General features: G+C 36.4%; 1 long non-coding RNA gene across 1 annotated transcript; it reads right to left on the bottom strand.

Annotated features, from left to right (window-relative positions):
* Nucleotides 1–29: 29 nt before the first annotated feature.
* LOC127429202 (uncharacterized) lies at nt 30–3,602 on the bottom strand. The gene is made up of 3 exons (XR_007895244.1): nt 3,346–3,602; nt 2,052–2,159; nt 30–1,966 (listed from the first exon to the last, which is right to left on the bottom strand). It is a non-coding gene; the product is annotated as an uncharacterized LOC127429202 (long non-coding RNA).
* Nucleotides 3,603–14,798: the final 11,196 nt, after the last annotated feature.

Raw genomic sequence — 14,798 nt, 5'->3', positions numbered from 1 at the left:
TTTAAGACAGACCACTATGAGCTCTGAGGTTGGTAAGTAAATATTTTACTGTAAACTTCCAGGAATTAATTGTCAACATAGTCCCAAATATTGACTAGCGGTCTCTAGTCGGTTACAACAAATGCAGAAGACTGGGAAAAGTCAATTTCCTGCTTTATAGAGCTCTAAAAAAATTACAATAAAAAAATGAAGCAATGGCAAAAACCTATAAAATAAATATTTTTAATATGTTGCTTACAGCGATGTGCCATCAGTAGAGAAAGATGCTTTTTGGCAGAAAAATGGTATAGTTACAGCATCGACCAGCAGGGGCCAACCAACTGCACCATACTAACCAGTCAAACCATAACTGCCTGGGACTAATACTGCCTTCTTGTGCTATCGGAATTACCCTACTTTCCACTTCTGAAGTGGTAATTATGAGTATGTTGCATTAAAGTACTTTGTTGTCGGAAAGACCAGGAAAATAGACGATGCCAGGTTCATTCATACATATTACTTGAGGAACTTTAATTTTGACACCATAATACATTATCAGTTAGCTTGCTGACGATAATGTAATTTTGGTCAAATACAAGCTATTTTCACAGTGTGAAAATGTACAATATGCATCAAATGGTCACTGATATACATAAATAAATATGACCGAAACAGCGAGCGCTAACAATTAGCTGTATTTAGAAAAACGAATAAAACCTTTCATTTACCACAGAAACCGTAATCTGCGGTACTGAGCCCCTTAAAGGTCAAGGCGGGAATTCTTTTCTGAAATAGTTTTGCGTATTGTGAGGGAACGCAAAACTATTGCGAGGGAACGCAAAACTATTGCGAGGGAACCCAAAACTATTGCGAGGGAATGTAAAACTATTGCAAGACCTTCCCTCCCTGTCCTCTAAGGGGCTCCATAGTATCCTCCACCATGTTGAAAATTTACATCTCCTAACTGGGAAATTCTGTTATAAAAATTATTTGAGTTTCAGTTCTAATTATGTCTTGAGGGGTCATTCATGTGCAGCTTCCAAGTGGGAAAATCATATTTAAGATAATTCCGGTAACACGTGAAGGCAGCATATGGTCACTCGTGAAACATCTGTTATAATGTTGTTGTTTTTTTAGTTTGTTTGTTGCTTGCAAATCTTTTTTTATTTCTCATAAAATACTGGTATTTTACAGCCAAACTCAAGTGTCAAGAAGTGTATCAAGACTACAATTCATGCAGCGTAGCCCCGCCCACAGCAAAATCTTATTGTTTCACAATCCCGTTCCACATGATTGAGCATCAAACCTGGATGAGGGGGTTGATTGTGGAAGTAGAGAGATGTTGCATATTAAATGACCAACGCCTCACGTTTTCATCAAGACAGCCGTAAAAGGATGTTGTTTTGAGAAGCATTGTGAAAATACAAGGTATAGTTTTAGTTTTATGCTCTTTAGCTGTGCAGTGTGGTGCAAATGCGAGCAAATCAGATTGGCTTTGATTTTGTCGGGTTGCGCTCGGAGGACTCCAATTTTGTGTTTGTGTGTGTGTGTGTGTGTGTGTGTGTGTGTGTGTATGCGGCTTGACCTACAGTATATTATGGGGAAAATGGCCTCACGATGTGGGAAAACCTGATATTTTCCAAGAACATTGTCTAAGAACGCAAGAAAATATTTTAAAAAATAAAGTTATGTTACGTTAAATTTAATGATTACACATTGCTTTACATTTTCATGACTAGATTACCATACATATCAAAGAAGAAAGATCTTGTGATGCAATCACATTCTAAATGTCCCTGAATATTCATTTGCGATTGATGTCGACAAGAAACTAATTCCCCTGAGATTTGTATTTATTCTGTTTTTGATCTTTAGCAAGGTCTTCTACACTGGAAAGACAGAAGTAGTTGATGATGGGAAATGTCTCCATGTCAAATACCACTATTCCGTCTTGACCCTCAGGGTTCTCCTTACAGTGGACAGAAATCTGAAAGACATTAGCCACACACGTAGGCATTTGTAGAGAATGCATTATATGTCATTATAAAACAAGTATCTCTATAGTGATATACCTTGGCCTGACCAACAGATGACAGTTCATCAACTACAACCTCTTCGATGAGGGGGGTGTATTTCTCCCTTGGGTGTAGTTCTCGAACACATTTGCAGCAACTTGTACCCTAATTTAATGAGAAATAATTGTGTTTTGCTATCTATGTAAAAACACAAACTTTGCCATTTAAAATATATAAAATAAACAAGAAGTTACAACTCAAAACTTGAAATTGTCTTAAAAAAAATTTAATAAAACACTTCAACGTTAGCATTCAATGCTAGTTCTGCCTTACCATAGCGAGGACAGCTTGTGCCAAGCTCTCTAATACAGTTAGGGTATGAAAACTATATTTAATGAAGTATTTTGGTGACTGCTGTATTTGGAAAACACTTTGGTGTTTTTTTGTCGATTATCTTTCTAGTGATTCTGTAGGCATTGTGGTCACCGACCAAACGGAAATCACAATCACACTTCCGGTAGGACTGTTATACACACGTGTCTAAATCAGCAACGTCAAGGATTTTGCAGAATTTTTTATTTATTTATTTATTTTTTATAAATACACTTTGCAAAAGAGTTATCTCAGGAAAAAAAAAGAAAAAAGTTTGGTGATTTTTCTTTTCACAGGTCCCCAAATGTCTTAAAGCAGCGACAGCAATAAACAAAACCAAACTCATCAAAATGTACAAGTGTTGGGCTTTTATAACAACATTTTACAGCACACACTCGATGAGAAGCCATGTGAGAAATGTCATTTAAATTCATGAAAACACACGTATGAAATCAAGAGCAACTTCAGTATTAGCTTTGGTTGTTATCCAGCTATTGTGCAGCTTTGAAAAGAAGAAATCAAATAAAAGGAAAAAAAAATTCTCTTTTCTACGATAAAATGGATGAATGAAAACCCTTACAGACATGCATTATTCATAACTGTACAGAGCAAAATAAATTTGCAGTGCAATATTTAAAAAAATATTTTCATCTACATAAGCTCAGGATTTGTTTTTCTCAGCATTAAATTGGTAAGAAAAAATGAACATTAAAATAACTTTTATAGGTTTTATTGACCAACCAAGCAACAACATACTGTAACTACATCTCTATACATTAGTCATTTAGCGAATGTTTTATAAATCTGACAGAAATACATTATTGCAGGCATAGCACTTTACCAATTGCCACTGCACGAAGTGTGAAATGTGGAGTAAAAAAATAAAAAATACTATTCTTCTATATGCACGTCATCCACTCTAACTCTGATTAAATTTAATGGCAGGACTGAAAAATCATGATAACTTGGAAGAACTCACCTATAAATTGTACAAATACATTCCAATTTTGTTCGAAAATAGTTGATCCATATAGTTCCTTTTCATCTATTTCTCATGGTCCAATAGTAAAAATATATAACAGTGATAAATAGAATCACAATTGAAGTTAAATTGAAAAATATACTGTATGAAGAAAACTAGAACAGGAGAAGTCTCAAACAGTGTAATAAGTATAATGGTAATTCTTCTAAGAGCCTCTAACTGTTAGTGACTTAACATGATGTGAAAGCAATGTATTAAGGTAATCTTTACCACATCACTGCAATGTTTCCCATTGCTAGATATATTGCAGAATACTGGTTAACCACTCCTACATGGCTTGCACGACATTTAGCACACGAAGAGAAGAAACTAGGTTCTCAGAGCTTAACTATAGCTGTTGATTCATTTTAAAGAGAGAGGTCAGTATTCATCTTGAAAGGATCAGTATGATAGAATGAACTTGCTGTCTTTGCTATTATGGCTAAAATAACACAACTCATAGACAACTAATTAGGGAAACCTTTTTCCATCCCCACTGAAAGATCCTGAAGTGAAACAGAGAAAATGTGGTCTTGCCTTGGTAATAAGTATCAAGCCTCAGTTACTCCAGGATCAAATTAAAATAACTGTTAACCAATGTTTACCGACTTATATTAGACTAATCTAGGTCTCATAATCCTAGTGATAATGCTATGAAACCTAAAATCATTTGTTTTTGGAAAACACAAATTTATCTTTGTTAAAATAATAATGATGAAACTTAAACTTCAGTAAAATCCATTAAAAAAAAAATATCCATGAAACTGAGAGTAAATATGAATTCCTCATTTGTGTAACTCAACCACCATAAACAAGAAAGTGGAAGCCCAGTGGGAAAGGCATAGAGCTTCTGTGAATTGGAAATCTAAAGAGAATTTTCAAAATACATTCATAAAGGGCACTTGGATAGTGGCGAGTCCTGCGCAGTTTTTAGTACCCTTGATCATTAAAATAAGGTAAAAATGTGTGCACAACTATCCATTTCTTTAAAGTGTATGTCAAGTACAGCCCGATCATGTAGATTTCCACTCTACAACATCAGAAAGATAAGGCCCTTCCTCTGAACATACCGCACAACTCCTTGTTCAGTATCTTGTCATATCTAGACTGGATTACTGTAATGCTTTAATGCCTTTCCAAGATTCTTATTGGTCAACGCATGTCTACATCAGAGTGCGTTGCAGCAAACGTTGAAATGTTCACAGCTTTAGGGCACCTACACACAAGAGGTAGTACTGCTTAGAATGAACCGAAATTAAAAACATTTCCTTTTCAGTCCCTGATCAAAATGATTTCAGAGTTTCCCAGTCGTAATTACAACTTGAAGAGTCATTTATATGGAACTTCAAGTGGAAAACTCGTATTTACAATAATTCCAATAGCACATGAAGACAGCATTATACGTGGCATTGCTATGGGGTGTGGTTAAACCCTCAAACCTTTATTTTGGCAGAAATCTGCTAGAAATTTCTGTGTGATGTTGCTTTAAAGACAGTCCAAATATGGTGAAGTTCTATCATCTCCTCTTCTGTCCACTGGGTGTGATATGGTTATTTTTAATTTGTATTGTAACTTGTAGCAACTAATTAAAGTGAATTTGGAGTTCTGTAAATATAACACGCTCAGTGCACATCACCAAACCAAAATTGAACGCAGCACACCTGTAAAGCCCCGGTCACACAAGGCTTTGAGCACGCAAAATGATTTTGGACATCACAACAGACCAGGATATGATGTCACACGCGAGACGTGAAAATATAGTCTACTCACTTTCCAGCAACAATAAGAACATGCAGCTTTGAAATTGCCTACTGCCCTGTTTTCATTGAGCAAAGAGATCAGTATGTGACATTTCGATCTTCTATTGGTCACACGTCTTCTTGTCATCCAGATTTACCAAACTTAAACTTTTTTCCCACAGGAGCACAGTGTGAAGTTTATTCACATGAGCTTGCAGTTCCGGTCTCCCGCGTTTGAATCAAGCGGGAAGCATAGCGTGGCCACCCCTTTATGCCAAGCATGAGATTAAATGAAACCACTGTATCATGAGCCTAACGTGTGCTCAGAGCTGTGCATGAGCAGCGTGCGCAAACTGTTTGATTAAATCATATTTTAATAGTCGCACAAAGCCATCTTGATTTCCATTTGAATTTGATTGATCATTATGCCCTACACATGATACATCAGTTCCAGTCTAGGGGTTAGGAATGAGTAACAAAAAGAAAAAAAACGTGGAGAGATCAGGAGATTTCCCATCTCCTGCCCCAGCACTACAACGACAACAGTTCCAACAATTAAAGCATACTGATTTTATCTTATACCAAAGTGAGAGTAACAGAAAAAGGAGGTAGTCCAAAACAACAAACATAAGGGGTCTTCTCTGAAGGGGAAAATAAATTACCGGTAAAACGAAAAGAACCAACAACAGAAAACTTCCCCATCTCTATTTCTAACCAAAAACAAGAGAAAACGATTACAAAATAAACTAGCACCCCCCACCCTACGGATTGTCTGACTAAAACAAAAATACATAAAGTGAATAAACCTTAAGGACAAGATAAAGAAACAACCAAAAGACAATGTGACAAACAGCATGACATTGAAAGCACACAGCAAGGGCTACAAAAACTAGTCTGGGACAGGAGAAAGAAACTCTACTGTAGAGGAAAGTCTCTCTCTCCCTATGTATGGTGTCTGTTGACTCTTTATCCTGGCATCATCCTCTCACGGGCCAATCATAAAAGGTAAGGACTCCATAATGGCAATTGGAAACAGGTGGTAACAATCAGTACCTGTTAGAGGAGAGAGGGAGGAGCAACTGGAAAGGTGGAAAGCAGAGACAACAACACACCAAAGCAGCAGTGAATGACCCACAGATGTAAATGCTAAAATGTAATAAACAATCAAATGTCCTGGGACGTAAAACACAGTGCAATTGAAAGACATCATCGCATTAATTCTGACAGCAAACTCACAACTTGGGTATCATTCTTTTGCTGTTGTCTGAAAAGCGGTGCATGAAACACTGGCACTTTGCTCAACTTTGCTGTGATATCTAATGTTGTATACTCTATACTGTATGCACAGAGTTCAAGGGTGGAAGAAACAATATTCAAATAAAAGACTGTAAGAGTGACAGAGCACAACTTGACTGAATGTGTCTATCTCAAAAATACATCTGCCACCTACCATCAAGGCAAGTCAGGCTGAATCGGATCATTTACTATTTTGACTTCTAAATAAGTCTTGAATTTTGCTGTTTTTTTGTTTTTGTTTTTGTTTTTTTTTCTCAGCCATTCTCTGCACAAAACATAGTCAAATAATTCCAAATCAATATTTAATGTCCATTTTCTTTATGCGCTTTAGACTCCATCACTCCAAAGTCCCTTTAAGGCAAGTCAGTTTTACTCAGCAGACATATTCATAACATCTCTGGGCAGCTATTTTCAATAATGAAAGAAGGGGCATGGTTATGGGTGCCCACAGTGCCCACCCATAATTGTTGTCTGCCGACCCTAATGGAAATTTAGTCGAATGAAAGTTTTAGATTAGACTCTTATAACAATATGTCTTTATAGTGACTTTTTGCTTGCACCACCAAAACGTCATCCTTGATTGGTATTTTAAATGTCACCATGACACCAAATTCATTTTGTTTCAGAGGATTTCAATACTACTAAAGGCTACATTTTAAAATGAAATTAATTGAACATTTTTTATTAAATTTTTTTGTGCGCTGAGAGACACGAGCGCTTTCAGAATGTCCGAGCTGTGGATCAAAAAAGAGAAAAGCTCCATAAAAAATGACCATAAAATTAATACATACTATTTGTGCAACATATTTTGGATCTTCTGAGGCCTTGTGAAGGCTTTGTGTGAGGAACTGATCCAAATAAAGTCTTTATTTAATGGTCACTGTAATCACTGTACTCTCCTCTCAACCAATAGCTGGTGTCTGGTGGGCATTTTGGCCCACTATGACTGCCATCCATGTTGATGCTGCACACTGGCGGTGGTAGAGGAGATTCCCCCAGTACTATCTTAAGTGCTTTGGGTGCCAAGTAAAGCTGTCAGGTTTGGTTAAAGGACGAAGGAGACTGAACTGTGGAGAACCCAAACACTGGAGTTTATATAACTTGTGTCGAAGTCTATTTCCCCGTCGGATCCTGTTTCCCCCTAGCACCGCCCCCGTCCAAACGATGAAGGAAGCACGCGTTCCCAAAAAGCTTGCCCCCGAGATGCTGTGCTCATACTACTGAGGTCTACGGGGAGCGCTAAGGCTCAAAAACTCTGTAGAATGTTTTGTTCTAGAAGTGAAAGGCAAATTTCATGACTGTTTATTTATATTTTGGAAATGAGGTAACAGAACCTATGTTTGTTGTGTTTTTATATCTTTATGAGCACAACCACCTACAGTTATTTCTATCAGTAAATAATATTATATTTGAGAGAGTTTTCATTTTATAGGCTAAATATGCAACCGTTCTCACGCATCCTGACAGCTGAGAATGTTACTGTCAGATACTGTTCCCCCTGTGTTCAATAAGAAAGCTCACACAAGTATTACATGGAATACTTTAACAACATAAAAAAATAAATAAATAAAAAACATTGTGTGAATTAAAGAAATATTACAAATAATATGCAAAAATCAAAATCAATGAAAAAAAAATATCAATCTCATAATTACAAGTATGTAAAAAACATTAAAGAGCACCTATTATGGTTTTTCAAATATTACCTTTCATATAGTGTGTTATATAGCTGTTTGTGAATGTAAAAATTCTGCAAAGTTTCAAAAATCAAAGTGCATGACAAATGGAGTTATTGACTCCCAAAAGAAAGACTCGATTCTGAACACCTGAAACAAGTCATTAGTAATTCCAGACTTACTTCCTGTACTAACCTACATAATTTGGTAACAAAAAAACCCGCCTCTGGTCTTTGACCCGCCCTCAAACGCTACACTAAAGGGTAGACCAATCACAACAGACTGGGACATCTGACCAATCAGAGCAGAGTAGGCTCACTGAAAGGAGGAGTTTAGAATGAATCCTTTAGGACAATGATCTCATTGAACGAGTTGTTTTTGACACTTGGAAAATAAGGTAATGTTGCAATTTAAATGAGCAAATTAAAGTGTTTTTTGACCTTGTATGCATGTAAATCTATTGTATGAGACCTTTAAAATAAAATTAAAAAAAATGTCATGGTGACATTTAAAATACCGATCAAGGACGATGTTTTGGTGGTGCAAGCAAAAAGTCACTATAAAGACATGTTGTTATAAGAGTGTGCTGGTGTGACACCTAAAACAGTCTAATCTAAAATTTGAATTCGACTAATTTTCCATTAGGGTCGGCAGACAACAATTATGGGTGGGCACTGTGGGCACCCGTAACCATGCCCCTGCTTTCATTATTGAAAATAGCTGCCCGGAGACGTTACGAATATGTCTGCTGAGTAAAACTGACTTGCCTTAAAGGGACTTTGGAGTGATGGAGTCTAAAGCGCATAAAGAAAATGGACAATAAATATTGATTTGGAATTATTTGACTATGTGAGAAAAGTGATTGAATGATAATGAGAGAAAACTGTTCTTGGATGAAGTGAATAATCCTCAGCATGTTAACAGTTGGAATAAACATGTGGGTGAGCGCAGCATAATGAGGATGAGAGGCTATTGTCTGATAGCGTCAGCCATGGAGGAAATGGAGTTCAACTGAAAGTTCAACTGGTGTGTAGTCTCTGTGATTTTTCTTTAGCTCTTTATCATTTTGTTTCGGCTGTTGCTATTGCACTATGTTCATACACTGAAAGCATTTTAATGATTTAGTTATGAGTGGATGGAACTTGGCGACCTCCTGCAACAAAACTGACAATAACTGGATAACTTGAACCCCAGATCAGTGGTTCTCTTTTCAGCTCGTGTGTCACGACGCAAAAATGGATTGCAGGTCTGTTCTGATTGGGTCACAGACAGCAGGAAAAACTCAATGCTAAATACTAATAACAACATGCAACTAAATATATCATCAAATATAGTTTAGTACAGTAAAATAAATTAGAAGAAATTGGAAAAGTGAGGAGAAATTGCTTTCCATAGCAGCTGTTGTTGTTGATGTGAAAGGCAGTGCATCCAATTGAAATATAGAGTATTTTTGTGCAAATTAATCAGTCACTTGGTAGAACCCGAATAAATTAGACAGATCACCAACATAGAGAGGTTGCGTTACATGCCCTCACCTTTTAAATTATGAACAAAACTATGCAAGGTAAAAAAAAAAATATTACCCAGACTACATTCAATATGGGTTCCTTTGCAACATGGTTTGTGCCGACCACAATGGGGCGAATTCATTAACAGTAGCGCCACTTTTGCGTGTGGTATTTTAATGCAAAACCTAAAAAACCTAATTCTTGGTGAATTCCCCCAATGTGTTTTGTGCAGAGAATGGCTGAAAAAAAAAAAACGAAATTCAAAGCAAAATTCAAGACTTATTTAGAAATCAAAATAGTAAATGATCCGATTCAGCCTGACTTGCCTTGATGGTAGGTGGCAGATGTATTTTTGAGATAGACACATTCAGTCAAGTTGTGCTCTGTCACTCTTACAGTCTTTTATTTGAATATTGTTTCTTCCACCCTTGAACTCTGTGCATACAGTATAGAGTATACAACATTAGATATCACAGCAAAGTTGAGCAAAGTGCCAGTGTTTCATGCACCGCTTTTCAGACAACAGCAAAAGAATGATACCCAAGTTGTGAGTTTGCTGTCAGAATTAATGCGATGATGTCTTTCAATTGCACTGTGTTTTACGTCCCAGGACATTTGATTGTTTATTACATTTTAGCATTTACATCTGTGGGTCATTCACTGCTGCTTTGGTGTGTTGTTGTCTCTGCTTTCCACCTTTCCAGTTGCTCCTCCCTCTCTCCTCTAACAGGTACTGATTGTTACCACCTGTTTCCAATTGCCATTATGGAGTCCTTACCTTTTATGATTGGCCCGTGAGAGGATGATGCCAGGATAAAGAGTCAACAGACACCATACATAGGGAGAGAGAGACTTTCCTCTACAGTAGAGTTTCTTTCTCCTGTCCCAGACTAGTTTTTGTAGCCCTTGCTGTGTGCTTTCAATGTCATGCTGTTTGTCACATTGTCTTTTGGTTGTTTCTTTATCTTGTCCTTAAGGTTTATTCACTTTATGTATTTTTGTTTTAGTCAGACAATCCGTAGGGTGGGGGGTGCTAGTTTATTTTGTAATCGTTTTCTCTTGTTTTTGGTTAGAAATAGAGATGGGGAAGTTTTCTGTTGTTGGTTCTTTTCGTTTTACCGGTAATTTATTTTCCCCTTCAGAGAAGACCCCTTATGTTTGTTGTTTTGGACTACCTCCTTTTTCTGTTACTCTCACTTTGGTATAAGATAAAATCAGTATGCTTTAATTGTTGGAACTGTTGTCGTTGTAGTGCTGGGGCAGGAGATGGGAAATCTCCTGATCTCTCCACGTTTTTTTTCTTTTTGTTACTCATTCCTAACCCCTAGACTGGAACTGATGTATCATGTGTAGGGCATAATGATCAATCAAATTCAAATGGAAATCAAGATGGCTTTGTGCGACTATTAAAATATGATTTAATCAAACAGTTTGCGCACGCTGCTCATGCACAGCTCTGAGCACACGTTAGGCTCATGATACAGTGGTTTCATTTAATCTCATGCTTGGCATAAAGGGGTGGCCACGCTATGCTTCCCGCTTGATTCAAACGCGGGAGACCGGAACTGCAAGCTCATGTGAATAAACTTCACACTGTGCTCCTGTGGGAAAAAAAGTTTAAGTTTGGTAAATCTGGATGACGAGAAGACGTGTGACCAATAGAAGATCGAAATGTCACATACTGATCTCTTTGCTCAATGAAAACAGGGCAGTAGGCAATTTCAAAGCTGCATGTTCTTATTGTTGCTGGAAAGTGAGTAGACTATATTTTCACGTCTCGCGTGTGACATCATATCCTGGTCTGTTGTGATGTCCAAAATCATTTTGCGTGCTCAAAGCCTTGTGTGACCGGGGCTTTACAGGTGTGCTGCGTTCAATTTTGGTTTGGTGATGTGCACTGAGCGTGTTATATTTACAGAACTCCAAATTCACTTTAATTAGTTGCTACAAGTTACAATACAAATTAAAAATAACCATATCACACCCAGTGGACAGAAGAGGAGATGATAGAACTTACCATATTTGGACTGTCTTTAAAGCAACATCACACAGAAATTTCTAGCAGATTTCTGCCAAAATAAAGGTTTGAGGGTTTAACCACACCCCATAGCAATGCCACGTATAATGCTGTCTTCATGTGCTATTGGAATTATTGTAAATACGAGTTTTCCACTTGAAGTTCCATATAAATGACTCTTCAAGTTGTAATTACGACTGGGAAACTCTGAAATCATTTTGATCAGGGACTGAAAAGGAAATGTTTTTAATTTCGGTTCATTCTAAGCAGTACTACCTCTTGTGTGTAGGTGCCCTAAAGCTGTGAACATTTCAACGTTTGCTGCAACGCACTCTGATGTAGACATGCGTTGACCAATAAGAATCTTGGAAAGGCATTAAAGCATTACAGTAATCCAGTCTAGATATGACAAGATACTGAACAAGGAGTTGTGCGGTATGTTCAGAGGAAGGGCCTTATCTTTCTGATGTTGTAGAGTGGAAATCTACATGATCGGGCTGTACTTGACATACACTTTAAAGAAATGGATAGTTGTGCACACATTTTTACCTTATTTTAATGATCAAGGGTACTAAAAACTGCGCAGGACTCGCCACTATCCAAGTGCCCTTTATGAATGTATTTTGAAAATTCTCTTTAGATTTCCAATTCACAGAAGCTCTATGCCTTTCCCACTGGGCTTCCACTTTCTTGTTTATGGTGGTTGAGTTACACAAATGAGGAATTCATATTTACTCTCAGTTTCATGGATATTTTTTTTTTTAATGGATTTTACTGAAGTTTAAGTTTCATCATTATTATTTTAACAAAGATAAATTTGTGTTTTCCAAAAACAAATGATTTTAGGTTTCATAGCATTATCACTAGGATTATGAGACCTAGATTAGTCTAATATAAGTCGGTAAACATTGGTTAACAGTTATTTTAATTTGATCCTGGAGTAACTGAGGCTTGATACTTATTACCAAGGCAAGACCACATTTTCTCTGTTTCACTTCAGGATCTTTCAGTGGGGATGGAAAAAGGTTTCCCTAATTAGTTGTCTATGAGTTGTGTTATTTTAGCCATAATAGCAAAGACAGCAAGTTCATTCTATCATACTGATCCTTTCAAGATGAATACTGACCTCTCTCTTTAAAATGAATCAACAGCTATAGTTAAGCTCTGAGAACCTAGTTTCTTCTCTTCGTGTGCTAAATGTCGTGCAAGCCATGTAGGAGTGGTTAACCAGTATTCTGCAATATATCTAGCAATGGGAAACATTGCAGTGATGTGGTAAAGATTACCTTAATACATTGCTTTCACATCATGTTAAGTCACTAACAGTTAGAGGCTCTTAGAAGAATTACCATTATACTTATTACACTGTTTGAGACTTCTCCTGTTCTAGTTTTCTTCATACAGTATATTTTTCAATTTAACTTCAATTGTGATTCTATTTATCACTGTTATATATTTTTACTATTGGACCATGAGAAATAGATGAAAAGGAACTATATGGATCAACTATTTTCGAACAAAATTGGAATGTATTTGTACAATTTATAGGTGAGTTCTTCCAAGTTATCATGATTTTTCAGTCCTGCCATTAAATTTAATCAGAGTTAGAGTGGATGACGTGCATATAGAAGAATAGTATTTTTTATTTTTTTACTCCACATTTCACACTTCGTGCAGTGGCAATTGGTAAAGTGCTATGCCTGCAATAATGTATTTCTGTCAGATTTATAAAACATTCGCTAAATGACTAATGTATAGAGATGTAGTTACAGTATGTTGTTGCTTGGTTGGTCAATAAAACCTATAAAAGTTATTTTAATGTTCATTTTTTCTTACCAATTTAATGCTGAGAAAAACAAATCCTGAGCTTATGTAGATGAAAATATTTTTTTAAATATTGCACTGCAAATTTATTTTGCTCTGTACAGTTATGAATAATGCATGTCTGTAAGGGTTTTCATTCATCCATTTTATCGTAGAAAAGAGAATTTTTTTTTCCTTTTATTTGATTTCTTCTTTTCAAAGCTGCACAATAGCTGGATAACAACCAAAGCTAATACTGAAGTTGCTCTTGATTTCATACGTGTGTTTTCATGAATTTAAATGACATTTCTCACATGGCTTCTCATCGAGTGTGTGCTGTAAAATGTTGTTATAAAAGCCCAACACTTGTACATTTTGATGAGTTTGGTTTTGTTTATTGCTGTCGCTGCTTTAAGACATTTGGGGACCTGTGAAAAGAAAAATCACCAAACTTTTTTCTTTTTTTTTCCTGAGATAACTCTTTTGCAAAGTGTATTTATAAAAAATAAATAAATAAATAAAAAATTCTGCAAAATCCTTGACGTTGCTGATTTAGACACGTGTGTATAACAGTCCTACCGGAAGTGTGATTGTGATTTCCGTTTGGTCGGTGACCACAATGCCTACAGAATCACTAGAAAGATAATCGACAAAAAAACACCAAAGTGTTTTCCAAATACAGCAGTCACCAAAATACTTCATTAAATATAGTTTTCATACCCTAACTGTATTAGAGAGCTTGGCACAAGCTGTCCTCGCTATGGTAAGGCAGAACTAGCATTGAATGCTAACGTTGAAGTGTTTTATTAAATTTTTTTTAAGACAATTTCAAGTTTTGAGTTGTAACTTCTTGTTTATTTTATATATTTTAAATGGCAAAGTTTGTGTTTTTACTTAGATAGCAAAACACAATTATTTCTCATTAAATTAGGGTACAAGTTGCTGCAAATGTGTTCGAGAACTACACCCAAGGGAGAAATACACCCCCTCATCGAAGAGGTTGTAGTTGATGAACTGTCATCTGTTGGTCAGGCCAAGGTATATCACTATAGAGATACTTGTTTTATAATGACATATAATGCATTCTCTACAAATGCCTACGTGTGTGGCTAATGTCTTTCAGATTTCTGTCCACTGTAAGGAGAACCCTGAGGGTCAAGACGGAATAGTGGTATTTGACATGGAGACATTTCCCATCATCAACTACTTCTGTCTTTCCAGTGTAGAAGACCTTGCTAAAGATCAAAAACAGAATAAATACAAATCTCAGGGGAATTAGTTTCTTGTCGACATCAATCGCAAATGAATATTCAGGGACATTTAGAATGTGATTGCATCACAAGATCTTTCTTCTTTGATATGTATGGTAATC

The sequence above is a fragment of the Myxocyprinus asiaticus genome, chromosome 38 (genome assembly GCF_019703515.2).
Source record: "Myxocyprinus asiaticus isolate MX2 ecotype Aquarium Trade chromosome 38, UBuf_Myxa_2, whole genome shotgun sequence".
NCBI classification, from domain to species: Eukaryota; Metazoa; Chordata; class Actinopteri; order Cypriniformes; family Catostomidae; genus Myxocyprinus; species Myxocyprinus asiaticus.
The sequence above is the reverse complement of the archived record's forward strand: the minus strand, read 5'-3'. Positions and strand labels throughout refer to the sequence as shown.